Consider the following 14,456-nt stretch of genomic DNA (forward strand, 5'->3'; position numbering starts at 1 on the left):
TAGATTTTCTGATCTTCCTGATCGCACGAAGCGCAGGAAGAGAGCATACTAATCGATTGATTCGTTTTTATTCATGCAGGGGGTTTTTTAAAAGACGAAATTTAAAACTAGCTAAACACTAAACCATCAAAAAACTCAAACTTAAACTTCTTTGTGAAGATCCTGTTGTCACCAGGTCTCACAAGTTATTTTGTCTAAAGAAAACTACTAGAACTGAATTAAATTTCTAATGCCTAATCCCTTAGCACCATCCCCGGCAACGACGCCAAAATGTTGGGCAATTTATTGGGCTTGAATTGCTGCATTAAATTATCAACCAGGGAAACTCGTAAGCTTGTGATGATGCCAGCAAAATATATGCAGGAGTAGGAAACTAACTCTATGTCTAACTAAATTATTTACGATTCAATATAATATGCAAGGGAAGAGGCTCCTAACTAAGTAGGTCCTGGTTGTCCTTCCCTACAGTATCATAGAGAAATCATTGATTACATAAAACTAAAAAACTTGAAATGAAGCCAAGAGAATGAACTTAATTATTGTTTAGATTCAAGTAGAGAGAGAGACTAACTTAGTCTCTTGATTTTCCTCTCATGTACTAATCCAAACTAAACTAAGATTCATTCATAAGCATGAGAAATGAAATGACTTGAAACATAAAAGCACAAAATAATGAATTTCAATTACCATATAAATCAATGGAGAGAGAGCCTAACTTAGACTCTTGGTATCTCCTCATATGATACTTGAAACATAAAAGAAAAAGAATGAATTTTAAATATCATGCAAATCAAATGGAGAGAGAGAGCCTAACTTAGACCCTTAGTTGTCCTCTCATATGTTGATTAGATTCTAATTTAAAACTCATCCATCAATCACAAACAAATCCTCAAACATCTAAACAAGTAAATGAAATAAGATCTAATATGAAATAACATGTTTCTCTCATCCTTTTAGAGTGAGCTCAATTCTCCTAAGAACAAGACAAATTATTCCATATACTACATTAAGCAAACTTATATCTAAAAAACTACATAATGGAAATAAAACTACATAATGGAAATGTATGAAAAATGAAGCTTTATTCTATGCCATCATAAGTTGGATACAATGCTCTAAGAGTCCTCCCTTTGGAATGGAGGAGGTACTCCTATTTATACAATGAGAGGAGATAACAAACTCATAATGATGATCCATTAATCTCTCTTTTAGTTCCATACATTTCTCAACCATCTAGACACATAACCCTATCCTCCACGATTTCCTCCATGAGGTCCATGATCTTTTCCATGAGGTTTATCTTATCAAAATCGAATTTGATCATTCAAGGCCACATAAAGATGCCCTGGAAGCTTCCTTTGTGCCTACACATGTCAACAAACTCATTCTAATTGTTAGGTATAAGTATAAGCATCTTATTTTCTAAAGTTTAGCCATAAATTCACTTAAAAATGTTAAGAATTAATAAACTTTGGAAAAGCATAGTTATAACCCAATAATGAAGTAAATGGAATGATGTGGAGGTGGAATGGAGGTGAAATGAAGGTAAAATGTGAAGATATTGGTGAATAATGGAGTGAAAATAGGTACCATTGTGAGGCCCAACAACAACCACCCATGTAACTTATTCCCTCTCTAAAAATGCAACATAAGTCATGTTATGAGAAAAAGAAATTGCATTGTGATATAGGGTATTTCATTGGAAATCATTTTTGTGTGAGATATGCCATGTATCACATGTAGCATGTAGACCTTTTAGAGGTGTCTTATACCATGTGATGGCACGCATTGTTATATTTTCCCCTACCATGTTGAGATCACCATAATTTTTTTCCACATGTCACCTTATGAGAGGGTGTAGGATTTCATAGTCACTCATAATTTTGAAATATTTTTAAGAAGTAATATATGTTTCAGTTTTGAAACATTTCATCATTTTGAGTGGATGCTCCACCCATAAAGAAGGCATCATTCATACTTATGGAGGAAGTGTCCACATGAAAAATTAGGAACATTTTATAACATAAACATAATGCTCTTCCAATTAAATATCTTCCATAGAATGGATGTTGGTTTTTTCCTTTTGTTAACTTTGTTGAAAATTGTAGCTCAAGAAGGAAATTTTTCGTAGGTATTCCATCTAGGCATGTACAAGTCATCCACATTCACCTTGGAACACTTTCTTAAGTGTGATAAAGTTGTTAATGCAACTTAGCCTTAGTCTAACTCAGGAAAAAGCACATATTAGCATGTTTCTTTATTGAGCTAAAAGAAACTTAGGAAAAGTAATGTAATTTAATTTAGTTATTTTGTTTTAATATTAGTCATTGATCTCAAGTGAGGCAAGATCTAATATCAATTGTAAGTCAATTTGATATTAGGGTTAGGTTTAAGGATTTATCTTAATGTAAAGTTATAAAAGCAAGGCTAGGTAGATCGAAAAGACACACCATATAGAAACACTGGCCTCAAGAGGAGGAGTGTGATACTCTAGAGCATCTGGTATGAGGAAGTACAAGAGTGAGCCTAGAGATATAGATATTCCAAGGAGATTGAGCACAAATCTAGGGCATATTTTTTGGATCAAATCCAAGGAATTTGTATTTTTGTATCTTATTAGTTGGGCCATTTTCCCGAGAAAAGAGCCCAATTAAGTTCCAAGGTTATTTTAATGAAGAATTGTGATTGGATAGAAATCTATCGTGTTCTTTTGATGAGATCAATATATTTTATTATATTGAATTTATGTTAGGAACCTAGTGGTGTATTTAGTTAGTAGATTAGTGTTGTACTAGGAATTATGAGTTGGGTGCTAGGTTCATAGGAAATATAATATGGCATGAGAATTGGATCTTTGAAAGTTGATCTCAGAATTAAAGGAAGCCAATGTTTAAATAGGATAACTAGGCTAGGTTGATCTTACAAAGGTGAGGTTTTTTTTTTTTTTTTTTTTTTTCTAAGGATGAAGAAATTAACATTGAGTTTAAAAAATATAGGGGTTGATTTTTTTTAACAATGAAAAACAAATGTGGAGAACATATAGGGGGAATTGGTGGACGACAAGCTTGATGACCCACCCAACCACCAAAGCAACTAGGAAACTTCCAGGGTCACTTGACTCCCAACACTACATGTAGGGGTCCAAGGATTGGTCACAAGTAATGAGTGTAGAGAAACATGGGCACAAGTTGATGGAAAAGGTTTGGGGCCCACAACATGGATGTATAAGGGACAATCCAATTGAGAGAATCGTCACACAATTCTAATTAGTTATACCAGGAGAAAGCGAAGTAGAGGAAAATTGAGGACAATCCAATTATAAGTGTGTGGCCACCAAAGAAAAATTAGTCATCCGCAAACAACTGGGAGATGTAGTTTAAGAGAAGAGAACATGGTGGTAGTGGATAACACAACTAAGAGGGGGAAAATGAGTTGAGCAAATAGATCATGGAGTTAGATGTGGGACAAGATCGCTCTGGATCAAGGAATCGATTATAACGGCCAATGCAAAGTGATGTGAGTCATAATACAAGGCATAGATTGAGCCAAAACCACCGCCAAAATAGCACGAGGAAAGAAAAAGTTGGTGATCTATGCCCATAGGGTGAAAGGTCAATGAGTTGACATGCCCAACAATCATAGTAGTGTTGACCAGTTGATCAAACATAGGTGGTTGGTAGAAATTTAATTGTAGTTACATGTATAAGTTTAGTGTGACAATAACATGGTAGGTGGAGACACGGAGTAGATAGTAGGTTGAGGATGACCACAGTAAGAGAAAGCTTTGTGTTGCAAAAAAATAATAAAAATAAGAGGTCTAGTCAACATGAGTGTAGGATTAGAATGGTGGCATGAGGATTGACTGGAAGGAAGTAGAGGTTAAACTTTCATAAATAATATTCCAATCAATAGCTTGGAGAAGCCCATGGGTTTGAGTGTAACACATAGGTTGCAGAGGTATACGGAACTATAATGCATAGGGTCTTGATACAGTTTTCAAGATGGCTACAAAGGATCATTCCATGGGAAGTGTGTCGTGTTGGGCATGATTAGTTAGTTATGACTCAAGTAGCCAACAAGGAGTAACTAGGAAGGGGATTTACCATGATAGGCTGTGAGTAGAAGTTTTAGTAGGGATAAACTGGAAAAGCATGTTATGAAGAAAAGTACCAATAGAGCTTGCTAGTAGGATTGGCATAGGTCAACCCTTATAGGGAGAGAAGTAGACTATGCTAGTCATGGGATTGGAGGAAGGTATTGTGGGTGACTTAAAGGGTTGCGATAGACCCACAATATTGCTAGAAGGACTTAGCACAAGATCAGTGACAAGAAGAAAATGTATAGTGATAGAGAACGATAATAAGGAGGCTTCAAAGATTGAGAAATGCAGTGGGGAAAAAGTACCTCTTTCACTAATAGGGAGTGTTTAAAACTATAACTTGGGTTGATACTTATAAACAAGCCTATGTTTATGCATGTAATAGTCACCCACATTATCCTTAGAACACTTTCTCAAGTGTGATAAATTTTCTAATATAATTTAGCCTAAGTCTAACTTAGGAAAAATAATATATTAGTATGTTGGTTAATTAAGCTAAAAGAAACTTGGGAAAAATAAAGTAATTTACTTTAGTGATTCAGTTTCAATCTTAGCCATTGATCTCAAGTGAGGTGAGATCTAATCTCGACTATTAATCACTTTGAGACTAGGGTTGTGGTTATGGATTTAGCTCAATATAAAGTTATAAAAGCAAGGTTAGAGAGATGGGAAAGACACACCATACAACAATACTAGCCTCAAGGGCGGGAGGAGTGTGATACTCTAGAGTATTTTCTTCGTAAAGCACTAGAGGGAGCCTAGAGATCCATATCTTCCTAGTAGATCAAGCACCTATCTAGGACAAATCTGTTAGATTAGATCCAAGCCATTTGTATTTTTGTGTTTTCCTAGCTTGGCCATTTTCCTTGGATGGGAGACCAAGTAAGTTGTGAGGTTATTTTAATGATGAACTATGATTGGGAATAAATATGTTGTGTCCTTGTGATTGATATAAATATATATTTCCCTGTGGTTGTATCTTCCGGTTTCATCGCATCTGTTGTTTTAATGCATCGACGTTTCGAACCAGCCACTGTGGTTCATCATCAGGATGAGAATTATTGAAGAAGTCAGAGATGGGTGATGGTGAATAAATAGGTGAAGATGAGGGAGCGTGCAGGACCGACCAGTTCCAGATATGAGGAGTGGTTTATTAATTAGATTTAGGATGGAATTTATTTTTATTCTAATAAAGAGTTTAATACAATTTTCATTTATCCTTTTATTTATTTGATTGTGTTTTAAATCTGATTGACCTAATCGTGTTTTCAGTTATGAATGGACTTATTAGTTCATTTGTATAAATGTTTATGTAAAATTATTATGTTTTGATGTGATTTATTGTGTTTTAATCTAATTGCAAGTACATTGTGATATGTATGACCGATTAGTTTATTCTTTTTTATACCTATATATATGTAAATTGATTTATTATATTATGATATATATATATATATATATATCTATATATATATATATATATATATATATATATATATATATATATATATATATATATATATATATTGATTTAATATATGCTAAGTTTTAATTTAATGTATATTGATTTAATATATATTAAGTTTTGTTTTAATATATTGTGATATATATATATATATATATATATATATATATATATATATATATATATATATATATATATATATATATTGATTTAATAAGTATTATGTTTTGATATAATTCCAAGTGCATTGTGAATTAAGACATGCTTAGTATATTCCTTTTTACACCTATCTATATGTATATTGATTGATTTAATATATTAAGATATATATATATTATTTTAATATGTTTATGATATATATGTATATTTAATATATATAGAATTTTATTATGGAATTAAATTAATTGGATATGGTGAAGGGTATATTGTATTATGAAGGTGAGGGAAATTGATCAGACGAAGGGATGAGAGGGAAAAAAGGAAACGGGGGACTAGGAAGTGGCAGAATCCTCTCTTATTGTGGGAATCCAGTTATCGCTTATCTTCCAACCGTCATCGCGATTTAGGTTATCAGGGTGTTTTCTTATTTCAATTGCTTCTCTGAATTTCCTATGGTGGTAATGCTCAATTTTGGCCATGACACAGGAGTCTTCGATGCAAATGTGGTGATTGGTTTTGCTTGAGTGCTCAGCTAAGGCTGAGGTTTTGGAGCGGTTATGGTTAATGTCCGCCGCATGTTCTTGAATCCTTGTTAATATAGATCGGCCGGTTTCACCAATGTATGACTTTCCGCATGAGCAAGGGACCAAGTAGACCCCTTTGTGGTGCTTAGGGTCAATAGGATATTTCACCGATTTAAGGCATCTACTAATTGTTTTCAAAGGTTTGAACGAGGTTTTTATTTTATTCTTTCTTAATTTATATTAAGAACCTAGTTTTGTATTTAAATAGTAGATCAATGTTCTGTTATAAATTAAGTATTGGGTGTTGGGTTCCCAGTAAATATAGCAACCTTAAAATAAAGCAAAGGATGTTTACATGAATCTTAGAAGGTTTTCTACCCACCATACTTATTTTATACAATGAAACTAAGTATACGATGAAAATAAGTATGGTAACAATATGCTTTTCAAAATGGCTATAAGATAATAGGTATGGGTGTCATGTCATAGTAGGATACATTGCATAATGTCTTTGTGCAACCCCATCCTCCCACACTTACCCAAGCTTACTGATCCACCAGGGTAAATATGTGAGGAAGAGTTACTATGATATGAACGAAACTCCTATATCAACTTAAGGAAGTGGAATCGACTCAACAAAACCTTACTAACCTCCTACAGGTGCTACAAGACCCCAAAGGGCTAACCCACCCTTCTAGGTGCCCAAGCCCTCAGTTTAGCCTCTTTTTCACTGATCTGGACCCCTAAAAGATGGCATAACACTGCCTGGTTTCGATTGTAGCCCTCTAGTCGCATGCACAAACCGACAAGGGAGCGACTACACTATTTTCTCCTCAGTTACGTCTTAGCGAACGTGAGATCTAAGCCACGTTTTTAGGGCTACAATCAATACCTCTACTAAGAACTTAATGAAACTCTCAGAAATGATAAATGACATAGGGACAAGGCCTTCCATGCAAAACTTAGACAAGGAAATGACCTAACAAGGCCTATCCATGACAAACATTTTGTTAAACACATCATGAACATGTAATGTACAGGTTTTAAATACACATCTGAACATAAGGGTTTCATACTTATTTGAGAATCATCCAGAAGGACTGAAACTCTCTCATAGTATTTTCATTATCATATATTAGGTCATACACACATTAACCATTTATTTACTAATCAAAACATGATAAGAGCCATAACTAAAGTATGTCATAAACCCATGTTTATAGCCATCATATAATGAGAGAAATACCAATGATAAAAAAAAAAACATTAAATCCACATAATAATAAGTACAAATACTCCTAAAATACAAGAGGAGAAGAGCTCTTATCAACATATGTAAAATCCAACCAAATCAGGGACTTCCACGTACCACCCAACCATAGATTGGGCTAAACCAAATATTTCTTTCAGCCAATCACCCACGTGCCATATTCCAAGCACGAATGTGGGACTCACAAAAAAACAAACGAGGGATTCCTTAGGCTTTACCGTGTATCCCAACATTATCGATCAAGGGATTTCTATGTAAGAAACCCTCATCTATACATCCAATCTTTATTTTGTATCATGTCATTACCGGTCAAGGGATTTCCTGGCCCAAACAATAAACATACACTACTAGGATTTACCACAATCCCACCATATATCAGTCAAGGGATCTCTAGGCCCTAAATAAGCATGGATACCTCTAGATCTATCCACCTAAATTGTGAGGAATTTCCCCATCTCCACCCTCACGCTTTACCATGTATCTCACCATTTACCAGTCAGGGGATTCCTAAGCCTTTGCGAATTTTCCTGAGACCACCCCACTCAGTTTCGAAACCATCAGGTAATCCAACTCAACCAAGTGAAAGAACCCCGTCACACCATGATTATCTTGAAATGGGAAGGCAAGGATGAAACCATTGTCATTCCTGGAAAAATCTATGCCAATGACAGCAAGTGAACCAAATACACACATGTATGTACCATGCATGCCAAAACTAGCAAGGAAATCATACATGCAACTCAATACCTTCAAGTAATCTCAATGTAGTTGCTTGATTTGACCCTTCCTTTCTCGATCTTTGCTTCCCTTTTGATTTATTTTCCTTCCTTTCCCTTCCTTTGTCCAATGCTAGAGTGCTCCAAGAATTCTCTAAGTGTGTATGAGTATGAGAGGGAGATAATAGAGAGAGATCCAAAATTGAAATGAAAAAATGTTGTGAATTGATCCTCATAAGCCTTATTGTCAATGAGGCCTCTATTTTCTTCAACTTCCATTATTTTCCTTTATTTTCCTCCTCACATGAAACTTCTGACCTTTCACTTTCCTTTTCTCCTATTTTCCATTTTTTCCATAAATAAAATGTCAATTAATGCCTCTTTTCCTTTTCCATGCCTTTGAATTTTCCAATTTCCTTTAGCCATAATAACCAAATGAACACCCAGATTAGGATTTTTTTTCCAACATTTAGCTTGGAATATGTGTCCCATGACCTTGGTCTTAGTTTTCCTATTACATGGATTTTTAACTTGGGGTTGTTACAGACCCCTCCCCCTTAGGGGCAAACCATCTTCAATGGTCAATAATACCTACAAATAGCAAGAACGTTGAAAACCAAAACATATTTCCCATGGATATTTATAACTTAGCTCGATGAGATATTTACAATGATCAATCTACTAAAAAGAAATACCAACATGACAAACATAACAACATGAACACCATATTTCTTATTAGAGCTTTATAACACATCTCATGGATATATTTACATCCATATACATATATACATATACCAAAATTTCTTTGCCTCAACTGAAAAGCAAGGAAGGATACATAGCCTGCATCTGATCAACCATCTCCCATGTAGCTTCATCGGGCCTGAAGTGCTTCCACTACACTTTAACTTGCTTGATTGCTCAGTTCCAAAGCATGATCATCTTTATTTTTAAAATGCACTGAGTTTCCAACTAGAGTTCTCCTTCTGGCTCCACCTTCAATACAGACCAATCAATCACATGATCAACACATAGAATTTCCCACTGTAGAACACCAGATTATGCAATATACTAAAGCAAAATACATGATCTACTTCTACAAACAAACTTGCGGAAGCTTAATCGATTTTGAGCAAGATCAAATAGAACACATATAACAGAGAATGAGAAATCAATCACACATGAACACAAAAGAATACTCCGGGGAAAGCCTCAGCTAAAAAACCCGATCTCTGTATTATCATACAAGTGGAAATATGTCCAGATTACAGAAAGCTTTAGCTCACAAGCTATCCAGCTCTCAGTACAATCTCTCAATGCTGCTCATAGATTGAATAGACACAACATATGCGTTCCTTCAGTCCTCCAAGCCTCCTATTTCCTTGAGCAGTTTCTCCTGGGTCCTCTGGCTGCCACCTGTTTGAATTAACCTCTCACACAACTCACCAAACTCATAAGTAACTGCGCAATCTCCAAGGAAATAATTCCTTCTTCATGCAAGAGATTTCCTCAATGGAATATTCTTGCAACTGATAGTACATTGTCCCATCATCTGATCTCAACTGGGTCTCTAACTGAACTAACATGCATGAGTTATTTATGAGAGAATATTCAGTTATTTGAAGTGCAATAGTTACATGCATGCATGCATTAACTAACTGAACTCACAATCAGTTCCACAAACTATTGGAACTAATCTAATTGGACTTAACTCAGTTAACTGAGCTAACTAATTACAACTCAAAGTACAACTCATCCTTATCACTTTAATTAAGGGATAACATCCTCAATCAAAGGGAAAATTGTTGCATGTCTTCACATAGACTTCATGTTTGATTTTATCCAACTAATTAACTCAAGATGAATTAATTAATTATTTTTCAAACAACTACTAAGATAAAATTCGAATTTTAATTCTCAATTTTAGTTCAGGGACTAACTAAAATTGGAATGTATCCCGAAATGCTATTTGTAACAGTGTTATTTTTAGCACTTCTATATTTAGCATTTCTTGTTGCTATTTTCAACACTCCCTCTCAACAAGAAAGGGATTATCAGTCACCCCAATCCTGTCTCTGTGGAACTCGAACTTGAATTTTGACAATGCCTTAGTCAAAGTATCTGCATCCTGTTCCTTAGTCGAAACATACAGCAACAACATGATCCTCTTCACCACACAATCTCGAAGATGATGATACTGATATCGATGTGCTTGGACCTGTCATGAAATACTGGATTCTCAAAGAGTTTGAAACAACTCTGATTATCACAATAGATCACAGTTGGATCCATCCTCTCACCAAACAATCCAACTAGAATTTTCTGCATCAAAATGGCCTCACATGCTACCTAACTGGCAGCCATGTATTCAATCTCTACTGAGCTAAGTGTAACTGACCTCGGTTTCCTACTTTACCAAGAAACTGCAGCTGAACCAAGGTTGAAAATTCCTCTTGAAGTGATCTTCTGTTCTGATGGATTCCCTGCCTAATCTGCATTTGTGAAGCCATGAAGCTTCATTCCCTCTACCCGTCTATACCACAATCCATACTGAGATATTGCTTTGAGGTATCTCAGCACATGCTTCGCTGCCTTCCAAAACAGCTTGGTAGGCTGAACCATAGCTTGACTCAGCAGGTTCAATGCAAAGCACAAATCTGGTCGTGTGTTCACTAGATACATCAATGAACCCACAAGTTGCCGATAAATAGTAGCAGCTACTACCTCACCTAAAGTAGCATCCTCCTTCCTCCAGTTACCAGCTAGAGGAGTCTGCATGGGCTTGCACTTCTCCATGTGGAATCACCTGTGTTATGAAACCAGCTCAAGAAAAGATAGAAAAGATAGATCAACGCCTTAGAATTCAGCCTCTTCGAGGGGAAACCTCCTTTACATTACATAAATGAACAATTCTTTGATGATTCAAATGAAAAAACCTCCTTTCTATATATAGGAGTCTAAGGAGTCACAATATAATCTAGCCTACCTAACAATAATAATATAAAGCCACAAAAATAACAATAGAGGGATTCTATGGGGCACAGTAATAATGATATGGGGGCAATAGGGGCACAACAATACTAATAAGGGGTATAACTACAATAGTAATGGGGTAATCACTAGTATTATAGGGACCCAACATGCCCCTCTCCTTCAAAAAAGTGTTCTCCTCAATGCTTGAGTAGTTCTGGATACTTCTGCATAAAATTCTCATCCTCCCATGTGGAATCTTCAGCGGATAAGTTCTTCCACTTGATAAGATACTCTGAAATTGATCGATTTCGTAGCTGTCGAGTTCTTGTTTCTGTGATTGCTTCCGGTTCCAATATAATTTTTCCTTCCTCATCAAGTTCTGGCAATATTATTTGAATTGGGAGCTTGTTGCCTATAACCTTCTTTAAACATGAAACATGGAAAACTGGGTGCAATCGAGAAGCTGCAGGAAGCTCCAATTTGTATGCCATAGTACCAATCTTTTGCAACACCTTGTACGGACCATAATACTTTGGTGATAATTTATTATCCTTCTTAGCTTGCTTGAGGGACAGTTGCTTATATGGTTGTAGCCGTAGGAATACCCAATCACCTACATCAAAACTTCTTTCATTGCGATGTTGATTTGCCTGTTTTTTCATTCTATTCTGTGTCAACACGAGGTTATCCTTTAAGAGTTGGAGGACTTGTTGTTAATGTTCGATGTGATGTTCCACTGCCTGAACCTTAGAATTTTCTCTTAAATATGATGTGATGGATGGTGGTTGATACCCATAAAGTGCCATAAATGGGGTCATTTTTGTTGCTGTATGGAAGGAAGTGTTATACCACCATTCAGCCAGAGGTAACCATTTGACCCATTGTGTTTGTTTATCAGATACAAAGCAGTGAAGATATCCTTCCAAACATTTTTTTACTATCTCAGTTTGCCCATCAGATTGAGGATGATAAGATGAGCTATGAGCTAACTGAGTACCAAGACAAGAAAATAATTCTGTCCAAAAATTTCCAGTGAAAATGGGATCTCTGTCACTTACAATAATCTTTGGGTTTCCATGTAGCTTTTGAATTGTTTCCATAAATGCAGTAGAAACTTTGCTGGCTTTAAATGGATGTGATAATGCACAAAAGTGTGCATACTTGGTAAGTCTGTCAACTACCACCATGATGACACTCTTTCCCTCAGACTTGGGTAAACCTATGATAAAATCCATTGAAACCTCCTCCCAACGTTGGCTTGGAATGGATAAAGGTTGTAATAGACCCGATGTCTTAATTGTTTCAACTTTATTTTTTTGGCAAACCAAACCTTTCGCCACAAACTTTTGAATATCTGATTTAAGGCCATCCTAAAAAAATTCCCTCTTAACCCTGTGGTAAGTTTTTAAAAATCCCGAGTGCCCTCCTAAGGGAGAAGTGTGCAATTCCATAAGAATCTTTTGTTTTAGCTGGGAATTCTTATAGAGGTATAAGCGATCTTTGTACCATAACGAATCATTTTTCCAGCTAAATGTATCAGATGTACTGGAATCTTGTTGTAACTTTCGAATAAGTTCCCACACTTCTTCGTCATTCTTCTATTCCTCCCTTGCTTCGTTTATCCAATCTGGTTGGATAATAGAAATGGCGCACAACAATTCTTCCACATCCTCATCCTTTCTTGAGAGTGCATCTGCCACCACATTTTGCTTCCCTTTTTTGTAGATGATTTCAAAGTCATAACCCAACATCTTTGACCCACTTTTGTTGCTCTTCAGAGGATAATCTTTGTTCTAAAAAGTATTTAATCCTTTGCTCTTTATTTCTCTTCAATCCTATACTCCTCTGGAATATCTTTTACCCTTATGTTCAATTTTTGGAACTCCTCAATGTGCTCCATTATTGAACCCTTTTGTTTGAGACTTATCACTTGGCTAAAAAAAGTGTTGCTTTTTGTATCCTCATAATGTGCTATCAATTCTTCCGTAAAAATTGCCCAAGTGATAAATTGTTTACAAGAGCAAAGCCATCGATACCATACAAATTGATTTGGTTCCAAATATAAAGTTTCCATATGTACCTTTTGTGTGTTTTGCACATTATTGAGATCTAGGAATTGCTCCATCTGTAATATCCATGTGGCGGGATCCTTGCCATCAAACTTCCTCATATCAATTTTTGGAACATGGTGAGTCTTCGATCCAACATTAGAGTCTATGGAATCATGATTAACATTTCTTTTGTTCCCATCATGAGTTTCCTTTAGTACCCTTTCACCCTTAGTGAATTTCTTGTAGCAACTTATTCACATTTATCTTCAATTCGTTCATCTTATCATCCATGCCATCAATTTTAGTGTCCATGCCATTCACCTTAGCTTCCATGACATCCATCTTATCTTCTACGCCTTTCTTTAAACCATCCATCTTAGCTTCTACATCTTTCCTTAAACCATCCATCTTAGATTCTGTTTCTTTTTGTGCAAGTGACACTCGTTGCACTTGTTCTTGTAATTTTGATATATCATATAGCATTTCTTCTTCTTCTTCATGAGTCATGCTAGAGCTTTCAGGTTCCTTACTAGGTCTTTGCATTTTCTTTCCTTGGGGCATCAGTTACCGATAATAATTCTCCATTATGCCCTTTGAATTCCTTCAAAATAAATTTTCAAACCAAGCTTAAGCAAAAATTTAAGAAAATCTACACACCTTTTTTCACTTTGTAGGAGCTCGATATTGCCTTTGATGTATCTCTGTACTTTTCGATCATATAGTTCTGAATTTGTGACCTGCAGTAGTCCTCTGTGTCCTGTTTCCAATGCCACAAGTCTGACCGAAATTGGATTATCCAATGAAGAGTTATGCGAAATCTCCCACAGTGACTTGATTATAGACTAGTTCAGTAGAGCGAACCTGTACGACGTGCCACGAATCACTGTTTCGACCTTTGGATCTGAAAAATGCATACAAGAAACTAAAGTCTGTCCTCTTTCTTTACCTTCTTACAAAATTTCAATTTGATCCGCAGAGAGAAGGTTATGACGATTTTCCCCAGGTCACCTGTTTGGAATGTAATTCAGGAGTCTGAAAAAAGACCAACTTCCTCATATCATATCTCTGCAAATATAGCGCGAAAAGCTCTGAAATTCAGACCCGAGGTTCAGTGTGATTTCTTCTCAAATGGGTTTTTTTTTGCAACTTCTGAAACATTGCAGAAAAAAAGTTATAGCAAAAATTCCACGATGACCTGTTTG

Source organism: Pinus tabuliformis, chromosome 2_1 (genome assembly GCF_031772625.1).
Source record: "Pinus tabuliformis cultivar Carrire ecotype Pingquan chromosome 2_1, CPIR1, whole genome shotgun sequence".
NCBI classification, from domain to species: Eukaryota; Viridiplantae; Streptophyta; class Pinopsida; order Pinales; family Pinaceae; genus Pinus; species Pinus tabuliformis.